Consider the following 6102-nt stretch of genomic DNA (forward strand, 5'->3'; position numbering starts at 1 on the left):
AGTATTGATAAAGAAGAAAAAGGGCGATAAAAGTCACTCCCTCCGTTTGCATTTACTTGTCCATGTTAACATATCAAGAGAAAGAAATTTTTATTATTAATTTTACCCTTCACATTAATTACTGATTTTCAAATCATTTTCGAAGGCTATTGAGACTTACACTAATAAATATGAATATTACGGTAAAATATATACTCCCTCCATCCCCTATTACTTGTCACTTTTCCTTTTGCAGATGTATTTTACTATCTTTCCCCTATCTCTCTCCAATAAATACATTTTAATCAAAGTTGACTATTTTCAAGAACATTTATTACTAAGGGTAAGATGGAAAAGATTTAATTAATTTTATCTTGGTTTTGTAAATGAACAAGTAATTTGGACATATATTTTTAGTAATGTGACCAAGTAATATGGGACGGAGAGGATAAGATGGGAAAGATTTAATTAATTTTATCTTGATTTTGCAAATGAACAAGTAATTTGGACATATATTTTTAGTAATGTTGAGTACTTCATTTATGAACAAGTAAAAGTGCACGGAGAAAATTATGATTTATGTCCACGTGGGATAAAAAAGTAGTTTAGTAATGTGGCCAAGTAATATGGGACACAGTGAGCACTTCATTTATTAATTCTTAAAAAACTTGAAAAGGCAAAAGTTAACAAGTATAAGTGCACGGAGGAAATAAATGTGTCGGAAAATTAAATTTGAAGTGCATACGTGTATACATGAGAAGAGATAAATATTCGATCTTGACATATATCCATGTGGGATAAAAAATAATTGGTTAAAATGTACAATTTATATAGCTTGTGGTACAAATTTGTATATATATATATATATATATAAAGAATGTGAAAAGCCAAGTATAGTAATGTGGCCAAGTAATATGGGACGAAGGGAGTATTTCGTTTATTAATTCTTAATGAATGTGAAAAGTCAATTATAGTAATGTGGCCAAGTAATATGGGACGAAGGCAATACTTCATTTATTAATTCTTAAAGAATGTGAAAAGTCAAGTAATGTGGATATAAGATGGAGGGAATACTTTATTTATTAATTCTTAAAGAATGTGAAAAGTCAAAAGTGAATAAGTAAAAGTGTACGAAGGAAATAAATATGTATCGGAGAATTAAAATTGAAGTGAATACGTATACATGAGAAGAGAATAAATATTTAGCAAGAATGTGAAAAGTCAAAAGTGAACAAGTAAAAGTACACGGAGGAAATAAATATGTGTCGGACAATTAAAATTGAAGTGCATACGTGTATACATGAGAAGAGAATAAATATTCAGTACTATAATATATGTCCACATGGAATTTATTAATTCTTAAAGAGCGTGAAAAGTCAAAAGTGAACAAATAAAAGTGCGCGGAGGAAATAAATAAGTCCATACGTGTATACATGAGAAGAGAATAAATATTAAGTACTATGACATATGTCCACGTGGGATTAAAAAAATAGTTGGTTAAAGTATAATATATATAAAGAATGTGAAAAGTCAAGTATAGTAATGCGGCAAAGTAATATGGGACGAAGGGAGTACTTCATTTATTAGTTCTTGAAGAATGTGAAAAGTCAATTATAGTAATGTAGCCAAGTAATATGGGACAGAGGGAATACTTCATTTATTAATTCTTCAAAAACGTGAAAGTCAAAAGTGAACAAGTCAAAGTGCACGGAGGAAATAAATTTGTGTTAAAGAATTAAAATTGAACTGCATACGTCTGTACATAAGAAGAGAATAAACATTCAGTAAAAATGTGAAAAGTCAAAAGTGAACAAGTAAAAGTGCACGGACGAAATGTGTCGGAGAATTAAAATTGAAGTGCATATGTCTATACATGAAAAGAGAATAAATATTAAGTACTTTGTCCACGTGGTATTAAAAAATAGTTGGCTAAAGCGCACAAGTTATATAGCTTTTGGTACAAGCATTTATTGCGTGTACAATTTATAAAGCTGCTGGTACAAGGATAAATAAGCCAAGTTTGTGTACAACTCAAATAACATTTTGTACCATTCTTTTATGCTGTGTTCGTCCTCGATCACGGCTTATATATAATAGAAAAGATGCAAGATAAAGTACGTAAATAAATTATATAACAATGTTTAATTTTTTATATAAAAGTTCGAAATGGTGTATATGTGTTTGTGTTAGTTTAAGCAAGTGATATGTAATAAGAACTGAAATATTTGGAAAATTAGATTTTTTTTTTAATTTTAGATAAAAATATTTTTCACAATCTGGGGTAGACAAGCAACAGGATTCGTCGATTTTATTTTTTATTTTTTTGAGAAAACAATTTATCTCATACCAAACGACTAAAAAGGGAAAGAGAAGCTCCCGGAAATAATTGACACAGAGCAACTACCGGTTTATACTCAATTTATTTTTTATAACAAAACTTGTATGCTCCTTTAAACAAATTGTATGCGTTGTATTTGGGTCTATTTTATTTTATATGGCACTATTATTATTTAGAGAATCATGTATTCTTTATTTTTTTCTAACTACAATATTTTTCTTCATTCTTTAAATATTTTTAATTATAAGAAAATTTGTGGTGCTTTTTATGTAGTTCCTAATTATCTATATATTTTTTTTTTTTTCAAAAAAAATTGATACCTACATCAAAATTGGAAATAAGAATGTGCGATCTTCTATCTCAAACTTTTTTAATCTTTTCTTAAAAAAAAAATGGGGGAAGTAACAATCACCGTATCAAAAACGTAGAAATAGCATGATATAGCAACTTTTAGGGCTATTGTTTAAATACAGTCACAATTTAACAAGTATTAAAAATCTAGCCACGTTTAGTGCTATTACGTAACATATAATCACAATTTAGCAAATATTGTGAATCTAGCAGCTTTAGTAAACCACGGCTTATTCTTTTTAGCTTATGTCGGTGATGAGACGTGAGAATCTAAACACAGACGGGATGCTTCCTCCTCCTTGTTTTACAAAAATATTGTTACAGTTTGAACTTTCAAACATTTAACTTGAAATTTTGAATATGTTTTTTGTTCTTACCTGAAGTTGAGCGAACTAAATTCACTAATGCCAGATAAAATTCAAAGATACAAACTTAGATGACTTAATACACATTTCATTAGGTTCTATTGATATTGTATTTCCCTAATTATAGTTAATTGGTTTCAGTTGCTAGCAGAGACGGAGTCCGGATTTAAAGTTTAGGGGGTTTAGGTTTCTAGTTTTGAGTCGACGACGACAACATCATATCCAGTATAATCTCACTAGGTGGGGTCTTGGGAGGATAGAGTGTACGCAGACCTTACCTCAACAATTAATATTATAAGACAAATGTAAGATTCGAACCAAAGTTACTGAGTTTGACTGGAATTTGTAGCTCCATCCCTTATTGCAAGAGAAAGAGTCCCTGGGTGTTGTGTCTATATATACGTGAAGGTGTCATAGGAGGCGGCACCATGGGCAACATTATGATTGGGAGATTGTTATCAAACTACAAAGAAACACGAGGAAATTTTTAACTGTGAAGGCGTCTTGGGAAGGAAACTATTTTATATATCCATAAAACATAGGTAAATCATACGAGTAGATTCAAGATTTAAATTTTATAGGTTCATTTTAAAGATATTTAGCATTGAATCTATTATAGTTTTAAAATTATGAGTTCATATCTATTAATTATTATAATTATGCTGAAATTTTATTCATAAACTTATACGCCACATTGAAAATACGGAATTCATATGAATCTGCTATGCTAAAGCTACATACGGCCCTGGTTCGATGACTAATTTTTAGTACTTTACAAATGCTCCATATCTTTTAAACATCAATCTTTATAAAGTGGTCATCGGTGCGAATTGCCATCAGCAGCGTCTTTCGTCGTAAGTATTTTTTTCCAGTAGATCCTTTCGTCATTAATATTTTTTTCAATCTCTATGCATTTCGCCGCTCCACAGAAAATTCCCTCTGCCCCGACAACTCATTTATTTAGCTCACCCATAATATACCTATGGATATAAGGACAAACAAATGAAGTGAGACCCATTTACAAGAACAATTTTCTAGATCTAAATAGTTAGGAATCGGGCAAAGCCGGCCCAAGATACATTAAGGTATGATATCTTTCGCTATGGGCCAAACTTATAATGTTTTTTCCTAAAACGTCTCACACCATTAAGAGTAATTCCATACTTTATATAGAGTTTTCTAGTCTTTCAAATTTCAATAAACAATGTGGGACGTTGTTCCTACACCAACAACCTTCCCCTAGAATTAAGGTCCATGGGTCTCCCCTCGTATGCCACCCACATGATCTAACATTTATGGACACTGAAGCCCAGAGCTAAAAAAATCTAAACTATAAGGAGGTAAGTGCAATCTCTTAAATCACGAAAATAATAAGTGTTAAAGAAACAAACTTAGAGGGAGATCTCTAAAATTATCTATGAAATATTTGTCTATCTATATAGTTTTGTATTTGACTATATATTTTATGTTAAATAAGAAACAATTTGTTAACAACAAATATATTGATGGTCATAAGAGGGAAAAGGGTCAAATTTGTCCTTCTAGTATGCAAAAAGAATTTGATTTTACCTTTCGTTATACTATCCGTACAAAAATACCCTGTCGTTACCTAATTAGATGGTTCAATATACTCCTCCTCCGTTAGGCTGTCTAAGATGGACATCCAATCCCACGTGACACCAATAATTTGATGAGGTGGATGTCATCTGGCATGCCACCTCAGCATCCCTACCCGTTTTACCTCTCCTGTTCACTCAGTCTTCCACCACTAGCATTTCCTTTCCCTGCACCATTAATGCCGTAGCTAACACTATGATATCTCCACTATTATTTTATTTATTTAACTTGTAATATTTAAATATCCTTAAAGAAAAAAATATAGATGGCCAAATTTGACATATTCAACGGAAAATGGTAAAAAAAACACCAATGACGTATTGAAGATGGTTCAAATTTACCCTCCTTCAACCTATTGGATCATAATTGCTCACAACGTTAATTTTCGGGTTAAAAAATGCCCCTTGTTTCACCTATTGGACCTCAATTACCCTTTGCGGTTTAACATGTCCCTCCTTTTAATGGTATTATGAAAGGACATATGTGAAATTTTAATTAAATAGGTGGTATTGATTTATTAGTTCATGAGGATTTTAGACCTAACCCAGAAAAACCCGAGCAATCCAAATTTATTTGTTATGAATTGTTGGGACTGAATTACTAAGAATGGACCATTGTTAAAGGATGAAGACGTTGAATCAACTTAGATGTTGAACCGATTGGAGCTTGTTTGACTTGTTTTGAATAACATATCACAGCTTCAATATGAAGAAGACATTGATGTCTTTTGAATCTATTCACTTGCAAAATGATGTCTTTTGAATCTTTTGTCTGCACTCATACAAGGAACTGAGTGCAGACAAATGATTCTTAATCATTTTGGGTTAACCCAGATACGATTAATGATTGAGGTCACGTGGACTAATGAATCAACGCCACCTATTAATTAAAGCCCGGCATATGTCATGACCCCATAATTCCGTCAAAAGGAGAGGCACTTTTAACTCAAAATTAACATTAAGGGCAATTATGGTCCAATAAAGGGAAGGAGGGATATTTTTAATTGGAAAACTAACATCAAGTGCAATTATGATCCAATAGGTGAGAGGAGGTCAAATTTAAACCATTTTCAATACGTAAGGGACATTTTTGAGTCTTTTCCGCATATTTGACTAAATTTAAACATTTTCTCATATAGAGAATCCTGAGTTCGTGATATATTAAATACATGTTCATCCACAGTTGTGAATTATGATTAAATGCCACAACAGAACCAGTGAAGCAAACTTTTCATTTTGGCATTACACCTCTAAAAAGTCAAAATTAAATGTGAAACGCAACGCTCTAATGGATGCTTCACTTAGTCCACGTTGCAAAATTACAGCAAAAAGATAACTAGCACAAGCAAGTCTATAAAACACTATTAGTTCCTTTCTCTACATTTCCTAGTAGTGATCGAACCAAAGAGTTGTTACATGCAAAGCCATTATCATTAGAGAGTTCAATTTTATT

The sequence above is a fragment of the Lycium ferocissimum genome, chromosome 6 (assembly GCF_029784015.1).
Source record: "Lycium ferocissimum isolate CSIRO_LF1 chromosome 6, AGI_CSIRO_Lferr_CH_V1, whole genome shotgun sequence".
NCBI lineage: Eukaryota > Viridiplantae > Streptophyta > Magnoliopsida > Solanales > Solanaceae > Lycium > Lycium ferocissimum.